A 23,795-nucleotide genomic window follows, 5' to 3' on the forward strand; every position below is an offset into this window, starting at 1 on the left:
GTGCAGAGTCAGGAAGGCTCATAGAAACTTAAGAAAAAAAAAAAAAGAGAAGAGAAATGTTACACTATTTTCTAACTTTTGCTCCCTGAACAGCGGATTATTGAAATTGTCAACTTGAGGTGAGGTAAAAGCATAATGCATTTAGGGGTGGCAGAGAAATGACTCCCCTTCACCTGTATGTAGCACCCAGCTTCCATGCCAAAATAAGTTAGTAAAACATAGGGCCTCATTACGACCCTGGCGCTAAGTGTTTTACAGCGCCGTAAAAGGCTGCAGTGCCGTTAAACACTTAGCGCCTTACTACGAGGTCCCTTTGCGGGACCCAACCTTAACGGCTGGTCTACACCAGCCGTTAAAGTAGGGACCCGCAAAGGGACCTTGGTGCTAAGTACGGTACCGCAATTTGCGGTACCGTACTTAGCACCTTCCCCATTCCCATTGAGCCCTATGGGGCGAAAATGGGAAAGGGGAAGGGCCATGGTTCAATGGGGAATTACTGCCCCGCCAACCTTGGAATGGGGTGGAAATTCCCCATTGAACCAACCATGGCGGACCCGTTACAACACCGGCACCAACCATGGTGCTAATAGCGCCATGGTTTAGCGCCAGTGTTGTAATGAGGCCCATAGTGTGCAATAATTAAAAAGTACTGAAGGAAAATAAAAAAGACCATGGCTGCCCTTAGGCGGCTTCTCCAGAGGCGTGCAGCAATTGCTACTGACACAAATTCACAGCACTTACACGGGAAAGAGGCTGAAAAGCACCTGACTACAGTTGTACTGTGGCGCATGAAGGAAAGGAAAGTGGCGAGGCGTCAGCAGATGCTGAATCAGCACAAACAGAGGGAAGAGGGGTCTCACCCTTCTGCACCTCCGGGAGTGTAATATTTGATGACACAGATGGTAAGAAAGGAATGAATTGTATGAGAGAATTTAAAGCAGCAGAAGGACATTTAAAAAGTACATACAAACCATCACAATACACTAAAGAGAACAAACAGGAAGGTGCAGAACAACCCACTAGCAGCACCGGAGTGAGCAAGGCAGGGCTGCAGTGCATGAAAGCAGATTTGAAGGCACAGTTACAGAGGAATAAATAGCAGCACATGTATTTTTTCAAAATTAAAGGAAAGATAAAGGGGGAGTTGCAAGGAGGTGTAACCACAGCAATAGAGAGTGGGGATGGGAGCGCAAAAAGCTTGACTGGGCAGAGCAAATGGCGGGAGAAGAGAGAATGAAGAGGGACTGGGAAATGAAAGTGTAGTGCGAGGAGAGAGAGGAAGAAAGCGGGGGAACTGGAAAGGGAAGAAAGGGAATGGAGGAGGAAGGAAGAGAGGGAGCTTATGGGAAAAGAGCGTGGAGAAGGGATAGATGGCAAGGGAATGGGTACAAAAGCAGGAGGATGAACGGGCCATAAAAGTGGTCAGTGGGTGGATTGCACTGGAATGGGAAAGGAAGAGATGGGAGGAGGAGAGAAGGACTGAATAAGACGTCACAGTCAAACATGATAGAAGCTCTGTAGGGGGTGGTGCAGCATGTGTGCGGTTATGGAAGGGAGGCAGGATGTATAGCACGCTAGAAGTTGACCGTGTGCATTGTAGATTGTGGCAAGAGAAGACGGTTAAACAAACGGCAGAGGCAGAGAAAGGCAGATGAGGACAAGTTGGTACAAAATAAATGATTAAAGTATGTAATGGAAGGGGCAGTTAAAACCAGCCCCAACTCACACGTACCAGCATAACAATAGCAGTATCAATAACCACCACAATACGCACCGCCCATGTGGGGAGGATACTTGGGGCAGGACGGATTCATTTCAACAGACACCACAAGCACCAACACAAGCACTGTCACCACTACATGTACAGACACAGACACAACAAATGACAGCACCACCACCGCAGGACTTACAAGCATCACAACCCAGGGGCACTGCACAGCAGTCAGCACCCATACAGAACACTGACACAATAGCAACAGTATTACGGTTACATGACTGGGAGGGGTCATCTTGGTGGGGAACAACCCTTTCACAGAGAATGGATTGTCATTATACGCTTAACAGGACAGCCCCCAGACAAACTTGATATATCTCACTCTGCGACACACACCCACGCACACTCAATACTGCGGAGGACAATTGCATGGGGGTTACGATAGGTTACAAAACATTTTCTTTTCTGGGTGACAGTTGGGCGACGAGGCCATGCATTAGGGAAGTGACATGTGTGACATCATGAGCAGAGTGGATATGGCCACCTTATTAACAGACAAAGCCATAACTTGTTAAACACTAAGCATACACATGCTGAAAGTACAGAAGATTGTTTAGGTATGTTGGGATTGCACGGTACAGAGGGGGGTGCGTAAAGATAGTGCGTTGAAAGAGAGTAAATTGGGCTACATTATGAGCACACATCTTTCAGCGAGGAGACTGGGCTCATGCATAAACAAATAAAACAGAGCCATTCAATGAGACACACAAGGTGGAGAAAGGTGCACTTGAGGGGGGGGGGCATACGTTTCATTGACGGTTCACCACAGGAGGAGAAAACTAGTGTTAAAGGGTGACTGATCGATGTTCCCAACAGACACCATTTGGCGACAAAATAACACAGTGCAAGTAGTAATGCTGCTAGCGCTTTTGAAAACAGCACGACACAAATGCATTAGCAAACACACATAGGGAAAGAGGTCATTGCTGCATGAATTGGAGAAAAATGGTTGTATTTAAATTTGGGAGTAGATAATGGGGGGAGAAATATATTGTTTAACTGCAACGGTAATGAAAGTAGTGGAGTAATAAAATACTAGACTTAAATGAGTAATTAACAGAGTAGGTAGGGTTTAAAAAGTGGACATGGGTGGGATACAGGGCATGGGAGTACATTGTGATGGTTGGGATTGATAGAGAACAAAAACAAAAAGAAAAAAGAGATAAAAAGAGGGGGGTAGCGAATACCTGGTAGCAAATTTCATTAGTACCAGCTTAAAGTGCCTGCAGTACACTGTGGGTCACGCCCTGAGAAGTTGTGAGAGGAGCCATAGAAAAAAGATTTAAAAACCCTGCGATTATTTTAACTAAGGAACAGAATCCTCTTAATTTAGACACACAGCCACCCTATATGACATATTTGCCACCCTGATGTTTCCCTGTTTAGCTTGTCAGTGCCTAATGCCCACGGGACAAAGGCGCGCACTATAAATAGCTTAAAGCAAAAGTACCGTAAATATAAAGAAGCAAAGGCCCATTTGTACACTAGCACCTAAATTGCGTATATATGATCCAAGTGTGTCATGAGTATATTAACCTAAATCAAGTGAAGATGATCCGGATGTGTTAAGGATACAGCTGCAGGAAAGTGATTGTCTACCCATTTTCCAGGTACATTTCGAATTATGTAACAATTTACGGTCAGACCGCCATTGAACACCCACCAGGTGCTGAAAGGATGGTGCATAAATCTACCCTTGGCTCCTCCCACTAGGACACTGAATAGTGCAAGAGTAGTGCAGAGAGGTTAGGTCAAGAAATTGAAGAATATGTAAATTCTCAGGTCTCAAGCGCTTCTTTTTCATTTCTTGCCAGATACAAAGAACCCAGGGCAGGCCTGAAGACAACGGACAACTAAATTTCCAATGGCTAGGGACTAGAGTGGGACATTTTGCCCTCCTGACAGACTTTGTTAGATGTGTAAGGCGTCAAGCCCTACAAAGCGGTGGCCACCCTGGCAACGAGGGAGCAACGATCAACAGGGCCAACGCAACAGATTTTCATGAACTGCAAGCACGAACACTCTCGAGTTAGGGAAACATGGCCATCCTATGGTCCAACGCACACAAGCAGCTAGAATAGCGACCAACACCACAGTGTGCATAGCATGCTGAAACAGGATTTAAATTATATTTTGTGCACCCGACAGCTATAACACGTTTTGTTCTTTCTCTTTTCCTCGCACATGCAGGTTGTTGCGTATGTATGCTGTTAGAATTGCGTATGAAATTTCCTTAATGTTATCTCCTATTAATTACCCTGAGGCCTACTCATTCAACCATTCTGAAGACTTTCCACTCAATTGCCCACTCTGTCAGGAACCTCAGACCCCTTAAAGCACGGTTCCCTGAAGTATATTTCCTCGCTTCCATTGAATACAAAGCCCAAACTTTTCACCAACTTGAATACAGTACATATACTGTCCGACCCACATTGAGAAACTCTCAACAAGAAATGTCCGGGGGGAAGTTTCATTTTTGCCCTTAGTGATTGTTCAGTTCGCAGAGCTTGAGGTTACTAACAAGTACTAACGTATTAACGCCTTTCTTGCGATTTTCAGGCGGGCAACTTTATCATCTCATCAGCTGCAGGGACCCAGCAGCGTAAGTGGTTATGGGCAAGCAAATAAGGACTTTTTATTGTCATGATGGGACTCTTAATGATGAACGAAATAATGGGGGGTGGTCATTTAAAAATTATATGTAATAGTGAGCATTACCGCTGTACCCCCTGCTAACATTCCCTAACCCAAGCAGGAAGACTTACGGTGTCAGAGGGTGAGGAGAAAACTGCTGCCAAAGTAAGGAGAGGTAAGCGCAGACACAAAGGGAGTAAAACATACACATCACACACATAGCAGAAGTAACATACAACATGCACACATGTACAAAATTAGTAGGGACATCACTGGGGAGAGCTGTCCTGACTGCTCTTTAATAACCTACAGCAGAGCACGACGCCCATGTATCTCAAAGTGTTCCAAACGTGAAGAAGGTTGCAAGGGAAGACAGCAACATTGAGATTGATGTAAAAAGAGGCAATCCCCTATGAAAGAAGATTACATCAAGACACTACCCATGATGAACAACTACTGGCAGCTCATTGAAGAACAACTGTATGTAGCAAGTGGCCAGAGAGAGAAGAAACACTAGCAAATGCACCAGTGAGCAAGCTGCAAGAAAAAAGAAAAATAAAAGAGAGAAGAAAAAATAAAGAAAGAAAAATATGATAAGTGCCTAACAGAGTGGGACAAGAGAGCGAAGATGGTGACTTGTATGGAGAATGAAGAAGGACCTATACTCTGAAGGCACCAGCCTTATGTTACCAGCACAACAGTGAAAAGAAGTGGACAAACATGCTGGATGCAAGAAGGTTGAGACAAGTAGGGAGATGAGAGCAGGAACATCAGTGCTTATGGACTACTATTGAGCATATGCATCTAAAGATTAAGAGAAACTACCACCGAATTGGGAAGGCGACTGTTCGTTGCTGCGCATTAGCATGCCCTTGTTGGTGATGCCCAAGGAAGATCTGAAGCATGAACATTCCCCAAGATGGAAAATAACAGAAGGAAGAGGAAGTGACTGAACAAAGAGCCAAAAGCACAAACAACCGAAGAAGAGAAACAGACAGAGGAGTGAAAAGAGGGGGGAATTACTTCTCAAGTGAGAAAGAAACAACATTGGATGAAGTACCAGCACACTAAAGACTGTTCAGGAGAAAACACATGTGAACAGAGAAAGACAAGAACTGGCTAGCGTTTCCATAGTAATGGATGCCATCATGACTGGCTGGTCGATTGAAGGTGATAACGGAAGCACTAGTACCGAGCGCAGCATCATTGTGCAAGATCAAGATCCATTGCAAGATGCGAGAGATCAACAGAAGAAGAAATAGGAATGCAAATAAGAGACATGGTGAAAGGAAGAGTCGGACAAAGGGAGAAGATAGCTGTGTGCGACATGGTTCCAGCAGTAATAAAGGTGGACACTCCCTGTGATCCGAGGAAGTATGAGGGGAATTGAGTGTGGTGGAATGCAGAAGGAGAACACTACTACATGTACTGTTCATCAACAATAATGTGAACAATTATGGACACTTCAAAGAATTGACAAAGATATGCAGACCGGAAGGAGGTGAATGTTGCTTGGTGGTGTGGTCGACAAGTCGACCAGAGGGGGGACTGAAGAGGGAAAATCGAGATCAAACCCCTGCCCCCTGACCCCAGGCGCATAAACAGAAAGAACAGCAGGAAGAATAAGGAGCGCACTTATCATTTGAACTAGGCCCCAGCGCACCCATGGGTGACAAATATGCTGAAAGACACCCACTTCACCAACATTGCAACCTACATGCTACATTAGCCTCAATGCAGCAATACCAGAATCTACAAAACACACAAATCCCTGTTTAAAGGCTTGCAGATGCGTATATGAATTAACCTGATCTAATTGCACAGTGTATAGCTATGTTTCAGGAAAATTACAGCCACGTGCATTTGTCTCCCTCCCTGAACACCAGCCGGAGTGGAGATTTGTGCTGACTTCAGCAATGCTCCTTGCAAACCCAGCAGCAGCCAAGGTCTTACAGTAAGATAAGATTCCTTTCCTTGAACGACAGTGAACGAAAGACATTTTCGCAAAGACCCACACATCATTTGAAACATAATTGTAACAAGAATGGATCAGCTCTGGCCAATGAACGTGAGAGCCCAGGGGCGAAAAGCCTGTTTCAGCTAAAACTTATGGGAACAAGTTCATAATGCAACAATTGTAGAATTAGGTAATGGGGGTGGCGCAGGTAAATCCAGCCCACTGACACAAAAGTCCTAATGTTCAATGATAAGGCTTCCTATAAGGGCCCATAGGTAACCTATCACTTATCAGCCAATAGCAGGATGAGATAGGTTTCTGGGAGCTGGTCCAACTATGTGATGTCAGCCTGCAGTGTGTTATAAAGCTGGCTTGCAAGCCAGCCCCGGGGGAGACGGAGCCTGGATTTTCGCTGTGCACGAAGCTCTCTGTTTTTCTTTGCTGCCCAGAAATAAACGCAGTTTGGAACATGTTGCTGCCTGTTTGGGACTCTGCTGCATTTCTTTGGGCAAAATGGGAGGTGTTGGGGCCTCCCATAGCTGACCGCCAGAAGCCCTGGTGGGGGTCCAACTTCTCCCCAACAAGTTGCTTCCATGTAGCAAGGTCTGGTGTAAAGTCGTCAAATCAGTTAGGCTTGATTGATCAAAATATGCTATTGTCATGTCTGACGTTGGAGCGGTGTTGATATCTTGAAATGCGTGCTGATGTTGGGGGCCTGAGGTCCATGGTTCTGTGGCTCCTGTTAGTCGCCTCAAAGGTTTTATCATTGTGGTTAGGTTTGAATTAAGTTTAATACCATCATTGACCATCTCCAGGAGGCAGCAAGCATCCGTCGGTGGGTCTGCCGATATTGCCTGTTGGTTAATTACAAATAAAATAACTCTAAGGGGATTAGGTTCATCTCACATTTCTTCCAGTGGAGGGTGAGACCATGGACCTTGAGGTGATGTAAGACTTGGTACAAATGAGTGTGGTTTTCAGTCATTGTCTGCACAAAGACACCATTGGCCTTAAGTACCTTTGGCATCCCAGTTAGAACACCCTTTTTTGTGACCTGTCACACTTATAATTATAATTGTTCGGTTATAATGTGTGCAGGCTGGGATTTAAACCTGTGTTGCTATACGTTGTCTTGCCCAAGACGTGTTGCCCTAAAGCTATCCTCCCGGCCCCTTCAACCTTGACAAAACTGAAGCTGAGGCTCTTGAATAAGCGTAGAACCAGATCTGATGAAAAGGTCATTATATACCTGGCGTCAGAGTGCAGGAGAATCTGGTAGTAACCATAATTTAGGTCCAACTCATGAAAAGGTTCACCCCTTTAAACTCTGCAATGATGCAGTCATTGGTAAGGGTTGGATGGTGCTCTCTCTTGACTACTTTTTTGGACATGTGTATATCAATGGATCGGGAGACGTCATCAGGTTCTTTTGGCTTGCACACTGTGACAATGGGTGATACTCACGGGGTGCGCCATTTGACTCTATGGGCACCCTATGCCTGCATCATCCATCTTCCAGGTATTGAGGAGGGCTTCATATTTGTCTGGTATGGCAGGCATGCACATGTATTTAAGGGTAACTGCTTGTATAGTCTTGTCAATGGGTAATTGAAGTTAAGCACTGTCTATGTGTTGACATCGACTACACAGAAATTGGAGTTGAGGTTCTTGTTTTTATGGCTAACCTCTATGCAAAAGATGCTTTTTCAATGACAGAGGGAACCATTGCCATAGGCCTATCTTTTGATGTTTGAATTACCTAGTCAGCTGAGGTTGCAGTTGGATTATTGGTTGTGCCCCATCACATTAACAGAGGTGCTGATGTCAATGATGGCTGCAATCTCCAGTCCTAGCACCTGTGTCAAGCATGTGGGTTGGCATCTTCCTTTCATATGCTTCCCTAATGCCAACATTACGAATACCTTTTGTTCTTCATCAGATTCATCACATCCAGGGCTGGCATTGCATGTACTGTCTAACTTTGAGGAGTCTAGGAAGGATTTTATTTATGGAAATTACAGGAAACGCAATGTGTTTTTTGACCAGAAATATTTACAACAGATATCTTTCTTCTGCTGCGCCTCCCTTTGGAACAGCCTCCCTGCCTCTTTGAAACTTGAGGAGAACCATCTCTGGTTCCGGAAGCACCTCAATACCTCCCTCTTTGCTTCTGTTTTCTCACCTCCTCTCCCCTGCTGATCTCCTGGCTGAATCTGAAATTGCACTTGTTACCTGGCTACCCTCTGATCTTGGGCCCAGGTCCCCACCCCCCCCAGTTGCAGACCTGCAACACCCCCCTTGCAACCCTTGCACTCAGACACCACTTGACACCTGATCTCTGCACTTACCCTTGCACATGCCACCAGCTGGCTGCACTCTTATTTATTGTCTTATTTATTTTACTGTTTTCCTATGTATTGCACTGCCCCCTCCACTCTCCCCCTGAACTTTTCCCCTTCCCCCTCCCCTGCAATCTCAATGCCACCTGGCCTAGTAGGATCGTTGTCTCTGTCTTCCCTCTGTTACCCCTCCCTTGCCTCGTTGCGCCATGAAACACTTGTGTATAGGTGCGTTACAAATGCAATATCATATCATATCATAACATTGATTTACAGAGTGGGGATATGTGACCAGATCATGCATGGGAGGTACTAAACATAAAACAGGGATGCGGACAGTAGAACATGATATAGAAACGTATAGTGGAGGAAGTGCTAAGTTCAGGATGATGGGGTTATGGATAGGTGCTGGGGGGTTGTCGTAGAGAGGTAGGGGGAGAGCAGGGAGACATGGTGGCGTAGAACACGTTGAAAGTGGTTGTTCAGAAAGGGGGAGAGATAGGAGGTTGGATTTAAATAGTGATAAGTCTGAGTATTGCGAAGAGGGAGATTATTCCATAATAAGGGAGTGAGGAGAGCGGAAACGAGAGGGAGCACAAGGGGCACGAGAGGTGGCAAGGAGGTAAGCCGAGGATGATCGTATGGAGTGAAAGGTACTGTAGGGAGTGAGATGGCCCGATAGGTAGGGTGGGGCAAGTTTGTGTATAGTTTTGAAGATGATGGGAATGAGTTTATACTTTGCCCTCTGTCTCATGGATAAGCAACCTAACTGATGATGGGCTGGGTAAAAATCTCTATTTGTATGCAGACTAAAATAAAGAAGGCAGAGAGCACTGTCTTTGTAGCAGAGTAACTTTGATCTATGATGGTCAGGGTCTTTAAGATATTGAGCACCCCACGCTTGCATAGAATAAGAGATAGGATCTCTTGGCAGGATTGGCAGGACACCCATATTGTCATATGTAGTGACATCAGTAACATCACAGAACATGGCGTCACAGAATGAGGCTTTGATACTAGAGGGGATCATGGGATGTTGCGCTGAACGAATTTAGCAGGAGTAAGCCAAGACAAGTCAACTTTGTGATGTCCTATATTTGAACAGTGACTGCCATTATTATATATGAGGCAATATTCTGAGTGAGTTTTCTTTTTTGAGGAACAGATGGTATGAGCTGAATCACTTGAAGAGACTTCAAGCTTCGGCAGATAGGGCATAGTGCGAACAATTATTCGCCGGGAAGCACATACTTTGGTTCAGTGGCAAAGCCGGGCTTGGAGACCAATCTGCAACTCAGCCACTTGAACACATCTTCCGAGCTGTAGCTTGTAGAAATATTCTTAATATGTATTATTTGTATAATATACTCATCACGACTGCAAAAGCAAACTACAGCACAACAAACATCAGGGAAGTATCCAACAAGAGCAGAGCACTCTTGCAAGCGATGAAGCACTGGGTGAACTAGCTGCCAGACCCTGCAATACCAATCCACTGACAAATGCAATGGCATCAACAACTTAATCACAGACAAGATAAAGAAGATAAGGCAATACATTGACTGGTTCAAACACACTTCAGACCTCTCCAACAGAGGCCATCTCATCCAGATGGGCCCAAACCGATCCCAGGACTACCCAGTAACCTGTGAAATTCCACACGGCTCTATCTTGTCTCCTGTCATCTTCAACCTGTACATAGAGCCTCTGGGGAGCTCATTGCCAACATCAACATCTAGATACGCTGCTATGCAGATTACACAAAGCTTTACTGAAACATCAATTACATTGATGATATCTATTGACTCAACACTGTCTGTCTCTCATCCAAGCCTTGATGTCAAGCACCTACCTGAACGTCAACGCTACAAAGACTGAATTCATTCTCTTACGAAAACCCACTAAATATGCCAATGTCCAGAATTGGCTGACTGATGTGAAGCTCAACAGATCCACTCCTAAACTCTTACCCGGTGCATAATCTGTTGGCTTTCCTATCAACTGTGATCTTTCATTCAAAACACATTACCTAGAAGACCCAAGGAGTATGGTACCAGCAAGCGCTCCTACGTAATGCAAAGTTCGGCCTTTAATCCCTGTCCCAGTTTTCAGAACAGTTATCCAAGCACTGGTCATCTCCCATCTGGATGGTGGCAATGCCTAACTCGCAAGAGTCTCAGACACCACCTTGGCCCCTCCAAAATCTGTCCAGCATGCTGCCATACGCCTCATCATAGAAAATTCAACCAGATCACACCTCCCTAAAAGAGCTGCACTGGCTACCCCTTCAAGCATGCATCATCCTCAAGACAGCCTGTATCACCTACATAGTCAGAATTCAAACCACTTTACTTGGCCGATAAACTAACCCTCTCCGGAGGCCAGCACTCCACCAGAATTCACAACATTGTCAGGCTGGAAACAATAAACTGAAAGAGGGAAAAAAGGAAACAGGCCTTTTCCTGCTGCAGGAAACAACTTGTGGAACAAGTTGCCAATGAAGACAAGACTGGGCCCCCTCCTGCAGTTCAGGAAGGACCTGAAGACCCTGCTCTTCAAAGAACATCTCGCCAATCACTGATTGCTTTTGGCTGTTTCAACTTTACAAAATAACATAAGGGTTGATCCCCTTCTAACCCGTCTTGGATCCCCTTCCAACCCGGCTTGGATTGCCTTCCCCTTGATCATTTCAGGATGTTTCAAACCAAAAGTCAATTTTAGGAAAAAGTTATTTTCACCAGCCAGGTACCACTACAGGTAGAATATACAGTTCCAACAAAAGTCGCACAGTCTGCCAATGGAGCTTCCCCTGCTCCAAACGCTATACAGTGAAAACCTCACGCCGAGACGAGATGCAGAACACAGAGAGCTTTTCTCTCCTTCGGGACAGCTGGACTCAACACTGCTGCGCATCCTCTGCAACTCTCAGGAACTCCGACTTCTGCCACGTTCTCTGCACAGCGTACAGCGGCGGCTCACACTTCTACTTTCTCCTACTGCTTCTTCTGCTCCCACTGCTTTCTACCGACCTGCACCTGAAAGGCCTTTAAATGTTTAAAGGTACTGCTCATGTGTGGGTCATTAGAACTAGATGGCTCACTACGGTTTAGTAACTCTGTGTCCTTCTTTCACGTCTCGGCACTAAGAGCACTTGAAGTCCACAATGTTCTTAGTTCTTTATCAGAATCTTCAACTTCACAATACGCCATTAAAACCATATGTTCATTAGGGAAATTAGCCAGAAGGTTTCCCCATCCCTCCTGACCTTAGACTCCTCCGATGTGATCCTCCAACATAATACGACCCTCAGGGACAGGATCAGGTAGCAGCTGACTTTCCCTGGCCAGATGAGAAGGGGTCCAGGCCAGGGGCTTTGGAATGATCACCTCTGATTCATCACAATTCCCACATCCTATGCTTCCTAAACCCATATCAGCTCCTCTGCGACCCTTACACTCTATGTGTAACCCCTGGGTGCTTCCACTCTGTCCAGCACTCCTTTGTTTCCCAGCTAGGTTTGTCCCTTATAAATTCCATACATGCATACAAATACTGTTTGCTGCAGGACCTTTTGCAATTCGGTTTTGAAAACACCATTTGACTTTGGAATGCAAGGATGCAGTGCAAAACATTTTTTATTGTGTTTTGCTAACTGAAGAAAACTTTAGCTTTTGTAGCGGTTTCTTGATTACTTTAATTTTTATGGAGGAAATATTTGTCCATATTCTTCAACCGAGCAATAAGCTTTTAGTTCAGAAAATAGAGATGAGTATTACTTTCACTGTCAAATTAAATGCATCTCCAAACAATGTTTTTTAAGCATAAAGTGAGCTAAATTCCTAAAGGATATCTCCTGGTGTGACCAGTGGTTGAAGTGAGCAGGAGCGTTGTTCCACTACTTTTATTTCTTACTGTTAACAGCTCCACTATATCTGTTTCAACTCAATTGGCTGTCAGCCAGCATGACTGCAACCCCTAAAAAATGTATTGCACGTTGCTCCCTTCCTTCCTACTCTGTCCCCCTCCCGAGTCACAGTGCCACTACTTTTCTTATACACTTCTATCACTGGGTGTGGCCACAGGTTCCCAGGAAATAATTCTGGGTGCAGAAAGAGCAGAGGGCTTGTACTGCCTGTTTACCGCTGATGTCTTGAGGCAGTGAGAGTAAACAATTACGCTGGTCTACCATGACCAGAGCAAAAAAACCTTTCCAGGCATGCATCTTCTCTTCCCACACCCGTGAATGAACCTGGTAAATCAACATGGCACAATTACCCTCTCCTTCTCTCCCCTCCTCAACCCTTGTTTGTCTTTCAACAATACTCGGCTTTATAGAGATGACTTGAAAAGTACACTAATCATGATAAACCACTTGGAGAAATATATCAAGCTGTTGTATTCTATTGTATTTGGTTATTTATATAGCGCTCTTTCCCCACTTGGTGGCCTCAATGCGCTTTTTCAGTTGGAAAGCCCTCAGTCAATGTGGTGGAAAAATTCTAAGGAGTTTAAGTTAGGAGATGCATGTGTGCATGTTGCCAGTCTAGGACTTGGGTGGCTGGAAAGGCTCAACTAGGCAGCCCAAAGAGAGGTCAGGTACGTGAGTGGGCGCTGTTGAAGGTTTGCGATAGATTGCTATTGTTGTAAGAGTTTATGTGTCGCCAGCTATACCGCCAGCTATACCGAGTTCCTTTCGGGTGGTAGTCGCTGTATGCTAGTGGCAGAGGTGTTGAGGTACGTCAGGTGTTTCAGTCTGGACGGCTATATGTGATGCTAGACTGGGTGAGCATAGCCATAGCAGCATTCTATTGTGCATGGATGCTTGGCCGTGCCTGTGGCCTGTGTCCACGCTGTTGGTGTGAAATATACGTACCGTCGGTTTCGGAATTGTTCGGCTGGGGTGATCTTTGTCCAGTGCAGCAGAGGAAATAGGCCTAGATTTGAGAGTCCTATACCTTTAGGGCCTAGGTTTTAAAATTTGGTAGGTTTCGGGGGGCGCTGTTGTGCGCCGAGCAAGATGGCCGCCTGAAGCGTGAGCTCCGCAGCGGGCAGACTTCATAATCCTGTTTTCTGGCACTTTTTCCCATTGCAGCCGTGCACGGGGCACACGACTTCGTAGCTGCTGCCCCAGTGATCCTGTGGACCCGGCCCCGCCGTGAATCGGAGCCGGGAAGTGCTTCCCCGACTCTGCTGTGCCCATCCCCCCGCCTGCGATGCTCCTGCGCGCCTAAAATCCAGCCCCGGCGGAGAGTGGTCGAACCCGCCCGAGGTCTCTCTGCGCTCCTTCCCACATCTGCTGGGCATCGGTGGGGGCCGGCGTGCCTTATCCTTCTCGGCGGCGGGGTCGACGGAGACCTGGGACCGTGACCCGCCGGCTGAGCTGTTGCTTCTGTTGAGGCGGGGCGGCCCGGGGCGCGCTGTCCCCGTGTCCCTGGAGGGGCGCCCGGCCTGCGGTGAGGCCGCTCCGCTCTCTCTCCCCGACTGCATGATCCACCGCGGGGCTTCCTCGCCTTCTATGTGAGGTCTTCATCGCCCGTAGGGAGGTTGCTGGGACCTCCCCCCCCGACGGCACACGCTGCGCTGTTGGAGCGGCGCGGCTCCCGGGTACGTGCCGCGGGGGGATTCACTATCTTCCTGAACGACTCTGCGGCCGCTGCCGCGGGGCTCCGGCGGACCCAGCCCCGGCGCGGATCGGGGGCCGCGGGGAGCTTCCAAGGGCTCCGCTGGGCCCGCCCCCCCTCCTGTGCTGATCCTGCGAAGCCTACACCCAACCCCGGTGGAGAGTGGACGGGTCCGCCTGGGGTCTTGCCGTGCTTCCCCCTGCATCTGCGGTGTGTTGGTTGGGGTTGGCCTGCCTTTACCTTCTCGGCGGCGGGCTCGACAGAGACCTGGGACCGTGACCCGCCGGCCGTGCTACTATCTTGGTTGGTGCTGGGTGGCCTGGGGCGCGCTGCCCCGGCGTTCCTGATCGCACGTCTGGCCCACGGCTGGGCCGCCCTGCTCTTTCTCCCCAGGAGGGGAACCATCGTGAGGTCTCCTCTCCTTCTCCCGGGAGGTCTTCACCGCCCGCAGGGGGGTCGCTGGGACCTTCCCCCCCTGTCGGCACACGCTGCGCTGCTGGAGCGGCGCGGCCTCCAGGTACGTGCTGGGGGGGGGACCCGCTGGCTTCCCGTGCCGGGGTTGCTGCTTTCCTGCCTTGGGTCTCTGGTGTCACCCCTCTCTGGGGGGCCGTCTCCTCTGCGGTGGGGGGCGTCGGAGGCCCACAAACAGCGACTACTTGCTCCGCCTGGTGTGCCCGGTCCTTCCTGGCTCCCCTGCTTGGCGGCCCTGCTCTTGACCCCCCCCCCCCCATTTGGGGGCTGCCCTGCCTTCACCGACCTCACATGTCTTCCACCCTGGCTGGAATCCCTCGTTCTTAGTGACCCTACTGTTTGCTGGGGGCCTGCTTCTCCCCGCTTCATCACGTTTGAGGCTGCTGCCTCTCCACCCGCAGCGATACCCTGCAGAAGGGGTGCTGACAGTACCGCTGGTCCCCACTCTTCCATCTTTGGGATCTCCCACCTTCGAGGCCCTCTGGTACTGCTTGCTACGCCTCCCTGAGCGGGCTGGAGCCCTGCGGTCTACACTTCACCTGCACGGTCTCGCGGCCACGGCATCCCCGGCTTCCCTCTCTTGTTACGCATCCTACCTGAGTTATTGGCTTGCACGGCCTGGGGCCCCCCGTCTCCCTCTGGGGGCGGATAGCGTTTCCCCCTTTATCCCCACTCAACCACCATCCTCGTCAAAATGACCAAAGGGGGCGCGCGGAAACAGAGCTCCATCAACATGTTTGCGAAAGCGGCTGTGAGATCACCGGTGGAGCCAACTGAGCAGGCCCCTGTTGCGTCATCATCCGCCGAGGCACCTGAATCCCAAAACATGATGGACTTCATTAGGGAGGGCTTCACCGCTCTACACTCAAAACTGGATGATATGAACGGCACAATATCCTCGATCAAGGCCCACATTGAGAGGACCGATAGTCGCGTGTCTGAGGTCGAGACACGGGTCGGCTCCGCGGAGGATGCACTGGGTGCCTTGCGCTCTGAGGTTGTGGCTCTCTCTGGCCGAGTCCTCGAAGTGGAGAAGAGGAACGAGGACTTGGAATCCCGCTCAAGGCGTAATAACCTTCGTATTATCGGGGTCCCTGAGAACGAAGTCCATGAGCCAATGGAGGACTTCGTTGAGCACACACTAATGTCACTCCTGGACTCACCCAAGCTCTCCCCTCACTTCGCCATTGAGCGGGCGCACCGTGCCCTTTCCGCTAAACCCAAACCCGGAGCTCCGCCTCGGCCCATCATCGCCCGGGTCCTGAACTACCGGGATCGTGATACCCTACTCAGAGCCGCGAGGATCAAGGGCGAGCTGCTATTGGGTGGTGCGAGGATTCATCTTTACCCCGACTTCTCGACTGCTGTCCAACGTGAGCGTAAGACTTTCCAAGCGGTGAAGTGGCGGCTGCGAGATCACTCCATTAAATATGCTATGCTCTACCCCGCCAAACTGCGCATAGAACATGCTAACCAGGTGTTCTTCTTCACGATCCCGGAGGAGGCCTCCAAGTTTATGGACAAACACTTCCCAGGTTGACTCCCTTCTCCTGTCCACTGCTTTGCAGCTACCCCCTTGGGCCCTGCGGGGGGAGGCCGGGCCCGGCCGTTCCCCGACACTGGTGCCGCATTGATCCTCCTTCCCGGACTCGGCTTGTTCAAGTTTCTCCTTTTATTGCAAATATTTGCCAGTCCGCTAAGTGCAAGACACCTTGTTTGAGTTACACACAATGTTTGTAGTTGCACCTTAAGCTCTACTGGTTCTGCTGCGTCCCGGAGCGCTGCGGCCAGCCGGCCTACAGGCCCCCAGGCGCTGATGCCTCTAGTTTGGTTTTGGTTGAGGGGGTTTGGGATTGTCATTCCTCTGTTTGGGAGGGGGATGTGGGTGGGGGTGGGACATGTTGGGGGTATTATTATCAGAAAATTGGCACTGGCAGCGAAGGCGGACCGGGGTGCAGCTCTCACCCATTGGTCTTGGACACTTTTTTTGACTCTAACACCATCGCATCTATGGCTGAAGGGGACCTGACCTTTATGAGTTGGAACGTACGGGGATTGGGTAACTATAAAAAGATGCGGCAGCTCCAGCTGCAGGCTGAGCGCCACGGGTCCAAGATTCTCTTTTTGCAGGAGACACACGCTCGCACGGAACAATGCGTGCGATTCGCCAAAACCTGGGGCCCCCATAGATTCTTTACCGACTTCTCTACTCAAAGTCGTGGGGTCATGACCCTCATTCACAAGAGTCTCCGGTTCACCCTCATCTCCTCGCACATTGACCCCCTGGGCAGGTATGTTCTGTCACATGCCACGCTTCAGGGGAAGGAAGTGGTTCTGCTGAACATTTATGGCCCCAACCTTGATGACCCGGAGTTCTACAGACAGGTCACGTCTCTTCTAGATGGCTTCCCCCTTGTTCCAAATCTCTGGGGGGGTGACTTTAACACTATTTTCGATGTAGCCCTTGATAGATCTGGGTCCAAGCCCCGTCATCTCTCCAGGGCAGCCTATGCTGCATTATCATCCTTACCTCGTTTGGCTATGGTGGACGCATGGAGGTTCTTTTACCCCGATTCCCGCATTTATTCGTTCTACTCTTCAGTCCACGACTCACACTCCCGAATTGACCGATGGGTGATCTCCAATGTCTTGGTTAAGGACGTGATACAGTTAATGATTCTACCCAGGACCTGGTCCGACCACTCTCCAGTGACCATCACCGTAAATTGGAGCCCTGATCCTGGCCGGTCCCGTTGTTGGAGACTGAAACCCCTCGCCCTACTCGATCCAGAGTTCCGCTCCGAGCTCGGGGACCCTATTGAAGAGTTCTTTGAGTTCAATGCGGGCTCGGTACCATCCCTGGCCACACTATGGGAGTCTTTCAAGGCTTATATTAGAGGGATTGCACTCTCCAAGGAAAACGGGGTCCTCAAGTCGATCCGGAGAGATCTAGCCGAGAGTGAATCCAAGTTATCGACCCTGGAGGCAGCGTGTTCACTTCACTCTTCTCCGGGTAACCTAGCGGCCATTGGGGTGGAATTGGATACGTTTCGCTCTCTGGATGATCGTGAACAGAGGTTTCTGGACAACCCAGGTAATACGGGGAGGGCGAGCGCCCTGGTCGCTTCCTCACAAGGTTGATCTGACATGAGACGGGTTCCCCACATATACTCGGGATCGAGAGACCGGACGGCTCTTTGGCTGTCTCCTCTCGGGACGTCAACACGGAATTCTTTAATTTTTACGAGTCCCTATACTCCAATTCAGACGAAGTATCAGTGGCAGAGATTGACTCCTTTCTTAACTCCCTTCCCTTGTCGGCTTTATCCCCTGAGGCCGCGGGCTCTCTTGATTCCCCACTCACACTGGAGGAGCTCTCCGACGCTATCGACTCCCTATCCTCGGGGAGAGCCCCTGGCTCGGATGGTATCCCAGTCGAATTCTACAAGTCCTATAAGTCACTCCTGCTTCCCCACTTGTTGGCTGTTTGGGAGGAGTCGGTTGAGGCGGGTGTGTTCCCCCCTTCACTACGTGAGGCCACGATTACAGTATTACTAAAGGCCGGCAAACCCCCCTCGCATTGTGGATCGTACCGTCCGCTTTCACTTATAAATTGTGACGCCAAAATATACGCAAAGGCCCTGGCGCTCAGGTTAGCCCCCCTCCTACCATCCATCATTCATCCCGATCAAGCCGGCTTTGTCCCGGGGCGTTCTACCTCCCTGAATCTAAGACGTATATTTAATATAATTGACAGGATTAGCCCAGAGACTCAGGCTGTGGCGGTCACGCTAGACATGCAAAAGGCCTTTGACTCGGTCTCATGGCAATTCCTTTGGCGGGTTCTCGAGAGCTGTAAATTTGGTCCCTCCTTTCTCTCTTGGGTCAAGCTACTCTATTCATCCCCCGTGGCTAGGGTCCGCACTGGTGACCACTGCTCCCCCTTCCTTGGGATCGCCAGGGGGACGAGGCAGGGGTGTCCATTTTCTCCCTTGGTTTTTGCAATTGCCATGGAACCCTTTGCGGACATGCTCCCTCACCGTCATGCCCACAGAGGCCTCCGTGCTGCGGGGAGGGCGGACATAGTCTCCCTATATGCGGATGACGCGTTGTTGTTCATTCGCTCACCATCCATCAACCTGCCTCCAGTGCTTGAGGATATCATTTATTTTGGCCGGGTCTCGGGCCTTAGGGTGAACTGCTCAAAATCCACCCTGTTCCCACTCACGGAATGCACTTCCCCCCCCCCCTGACACTCTGGGATTTACATGGGCTCAATCCACGTTCACCTACCTGGGAATAGAGGTAACGCGCCAGCAGGCGCTAACCTTCGAGGAGAACTTTCGGAAGTACCTCACACATCTGTCCATTAAAGTATTAGCCTGGGACAAGCTCCCCATTTCCCTTGCAGGCAGAATGGGATTATTGAAAATGGTGGTGTTACCTCAGCTGCTTTACAAATTTGCCGACATACCCTTGTGGCCAGGCGCGGACTTCTTTCGCGACTTGACTCGTACTGTTAACTCTTTCCTTTGGCACTCAGGAGCGGTCCGGCTTAAGTATGAGACCTTGTCCACTCCCATGCCCAATGGGGGCTTTGGTGCTCCTGATTTTCTTAAATATTGGCGGGTATCCCAGATCCAATATATCTCCCATTGGTTCAACACAACTGACCCCCCCCCCTCATGTCCGGCTCGAGAAACTCGCGGTCTGCGACCGCGAAATTCGCTCTTTGGTTATACAACCCGCTCCTCTGGTACTGAACTCACAGAGTCCGGTCGCTAGCACATCCCTTGCATTAGCCAAAACATGGAAGCTGCTTGGAATTGCCCACGCCTTCCACGGCAACCTTCCTCTCTGGAACTTCCTCCCGGGGGTTCCCCAGGTTGCACCACTTACTGTTCGTCGCTGGGCCGAGGCAGGCTATGAGTTGCTATGGGACGTGTTTGACCAGGGTATATTCAATGAGTGGCTTGACCTCCCCCTGCCCTTGAGGAGTGACCGGAGTGTCTGGCTTCAATACGCGTCTCTCCGTAAGACCCTCAAGCGTAAGTATCAAATGTTCCCTGCGCTACCACCAGACGACCCGGCCATTGAGGAACTTACCTCCCCCTCACCCATGAGAGGTAAAATCTCCAGGTTATACTCTATGCTGCAGTCCAGATCCTTCCCAGAATTCGCTAAACTTAGATGGTCTTGGGAGGTGGACTTGGGGGTGGAAATGTCAGATGATCGCTGGGCACGTTTATGTGAACGCACTCACCGGGTGTCCCTTAATTCCCGATTTAAACTCATTCAGTTTAAGGTGCTGCATAGGTTCCACTACACTCCGGTCAGATTGCATCGCATGTCCAGTGAACACTCATCTAGTTGCCCTCGATGCAGTCATGGTGATGCGGACTACATCCACATGATTTGGTCCTGCCCCCGCCTCTCACGGTTCTGGGGAGCGGTTTGCTCGACGGTATCCGCTATTCTCGATCACCCCATCTACCCTTCCCCAGCATTGTGCCTCTTCCACTGTCATGATCTCTGCTTCCAAAAGGTCAGGGTTTTCCCAACTCCCTTGGAAGCAGATCCATAACCCAGGTTCCGAGTGCCAACCAGTCCCAATTGGGACCTTTTGGACCCAGTCCTGGCGCCAGTGGCACCAGGCTCATAAATATGCCCAGTCCCAGCGCTGGAAGCGCCGGGCTCATAATGCTTGGGTGGACTTACCTTCAGCAGACCATGCTGCTTACTTGCCTGCCAGTTGAGCCTCTGATCCTCTTCTGTTTGGAACTACTTTTCCTGTTGGGTGGGGCTGGAGCCACTCCCTAGATTCAGAACACTGGAACTCTTCTGGAAGGCAGGAACTCTTTTCTTACCAGGAACTCTTTTCTTACTTAGGCGTGGCTGTGGAAGGAGACACCTAAGCACTACAGGAGGCTATTTAAACCACACCCGGTGGATGAATCTTGCTTTGCGTTATTCTGCAACCTCTGCAGCAGAACGCTCATCGTGTCTTCTGCATCCGGTCCTGGGCCTAAGGAAAAAGGCTTACCATCCTGAATCCAGTCTTCAGCAACACCTATAAAGACAAGAAAGAACAGGTTAGCATTCCGGCATCTGAAAGGCAAAGGCTTACCATCCTGAATCCAGTCTTCAGCAACACCTATAAAGACAAGAAAGAACAGGTTAGCATTCCGGCATCTGAAAGGCAAAGGCTTACCTACTCTTCGTGCGCTCCGGAGGTCTTCACACTGCATTCCGGCATCTGAAAGACAAAACAAGGTGCGTTTAAAGACATTGGGGAACTTTAATACTCACGTGCCATTACTCCTTTCCACATCTAATCCAGTGGGTATTCCGGCACCCTGCAGCCGCTCCGAACTCGTACCTGCAAAATAAAAAGACAGAGCGCATAGTGAAGCAGGCAACAAGCGCTTACTTACGTGCTTCCAGGCGCTTCTATTCATCACACGGGCTCCATCTTCAACTCACTTCAGCCCGTCATCCGCCATCGCCGGAACCCTGCAAAACAAGAGACATCATTACTAAAGACTTTAAAGACATTTGAATGACTCGAAACTTACCGTTCGTGCAGTAAACGACGGACAGCAGTCCTCTGAAGTCAAGAGGCCTGCGCTACCTATCCAGTGAAGAAACTGGTTACAGCACCCTGCCCCGAGGCAGATGGAGAGCTCGGCATTCACTTACCTAAGGTGAGAGCGTTAACCTTTGGGGGTCTACAGGAGAGGAGAAGAGGAAAGAGATAGGGACACCCCAATAACCCCAGTTCATTAACCCCATATTTTCTATCTGCAGACATCTTACTCTACACGTCAGGCATACAGTGCACAGAGGTCCAGCCCAAAGAGCCAACCGGGTGCTACAAATCACCTTTGAAGATACGGTAGTCGCCCAGTCAAGACCGACGCCTCTGCGAGAATCAGGTGAGCGTTACAGAACGCAAAGCCTACCGCAAAACTCTCGCCCAGGCGCTATGGAAACCTCGGATACTGACCCCCTAGCCCGGTTACTTGGGGAACTAAGGGCAGAAGTGCATGCAGCTCGTCAGGAAACGACTGCTCTAAGAAGGGAACTAATTATTTCCAAGGAGAGAACAGACAATCTTGCTAGACAAGTGCTACAGTCACAAGCCGGACAGACCCCGTTACCCGCATCAGGGGCAAATCTTCCTTCAACATCCTCTATGAATCCAGTGCAGATCAACCTACCTGGGAATGTACCTCTGGCTCCGCCCGAACGATTTTCTGGTGACCCAAAGAGGTTTGCAGTATTTATCAATCAGTGCCGGTTGCACTTCTTATGCCGGCCAGCAGCCTTTCCAACTGATCAAGCAAAAGTAGCTTTTGTACTTTCGTACCTTAGTGGCAATGCGGCAGACTGGTCGATCCCTCTAGTTAATCAAGATGATCCGGTTCTCCATGCTTTTCAAGCCTTTCAGCTTAGTATGGAAAAACTGTTCGCAAGACATTCACAGGGGCAGGCCTTGGACAATGAGCTTCTTTCGTTGCGACAGGGTAATCAAGACCTTTTGGCTTATATTGCATCTTTCAATAGACTAATAGTGGAAACTCAATGGCCTGAGGACAAAAGGATTACGCTGTTTTATAGAGGTCTACGTGGAGAGCTCAAAGACGTTTTAGCCCAAGTAGTGAATCCCCCACAAGACTGTTCGGATTATATAGACTTGGTCGTTCAAATAGATCACAGGCTGCAGAACAGGAAGGCCGATCGTTCCAAGTTTGATGCTCGAGTATTTTCCAAACCGCCAACTCCTTCCAAAGGAGTAGACTCCGGGGAACCCATGCAAATAGGGGGTCTGAAAGGTCCTCTAACACAAAGGGAGCGGGAAAGGAGGAAACAGTTGCAATTATGCCTATATTGCGGAAACTCAGGGCACTTTCTTCGAGACTGTCCGGTGAAACCTGCCAAGAAGGCAGTAGGAGCTGCAGTTACCAAAGTTACAAACTCTGAGCAGGGAAACAACCTCGCCCGACAAGAATAGAGGTCCTCTTGCCGAGCGTGAAAACCAGTTCCGTGACCTCGCATTTCGTGATACCTATGGTCCTCATTAGCCCTGATAATCCGGATCGATTACATGCAATTGAAGCTTACGTCGACAGCGGTGCCATCGGCAATTATGTGGATCATGAAATGGTTTTGAGGATGAATCTAACTCTTTGTCCCAAGGCTGTAAAGGACGTCATTACTACGGTGGATGGTACGGAGATAGCCTCCGGGCCAGTAACGCATACCACTCAAGAGGTGACGCTAGTAAGTCAAGATGGACACCATGAGAAGATCGTGTTCGATGTGATCAAGGCCCCTCAGTTTCAGATTATTCTAGGAATACCTTGGTTAGAGAAACACAATCCTCTGATCGATTGGCGAGCAAGAACGGTCCAGTTTCCAGAATGTGTCTCTACTTGTCACCCTCCACCTGGTGTTGCACTGGCCGCAATTTCTTCAGAGACTCCCCAGTTACCTCCCGAATACCTAGAATACCAAGATGTTTTCCGGAAGGATCAGGCTAACTCTCTACCTCCTCATAGGTCTTATGACTGCCAGATAGACCTGATACCTGGATCAACTCCTCCTTGTAGTAGAATTTATGCCCTCACCGAGCCTGAGAACCTTCACCTTCGACAATACCTGGATCAATACCTGGCAAATGGGTTTATTCGTCCTTCCAAGTCCCCTGCTTCTTCAGCTTTGTTCTTCGTTCCAAAAAAGGAAGGAGACCTTAGAACTTGTATCGATTATCGCTCCCTGAACCAGATCACCGTTAAGAATAGATATCCGTTACCTTTGATCCCTGAACTCCTGGACCAAGTCAGAAAAGCATGCATATATACAAAGCTGGATCTTAGAGGAGCTTACCACTTGGTACGAGTAAAAGAGGGCGATGAATGGAAGACGGCCTTCCGCACCAAGTATGGGCTATTTGAATATCAGGTCATGCCCTTCGGACTTTGCAATGCCCCGGCCGC

This window comes from Ambystoma mexicanum, chromosome 5p, assembly GCF_040938575.1.
Source record: "Ambystoma mexicanum isolate Mex_15411 chromosome 5p, UKY_AmexF1_1, whole genome shotgun sequence".
NCBI lineage: Eukaryota > Metazoa > Chordata > Amphibia > Caudata > Ambystomatidae > Ambystoma > Ambystoma mexicanum.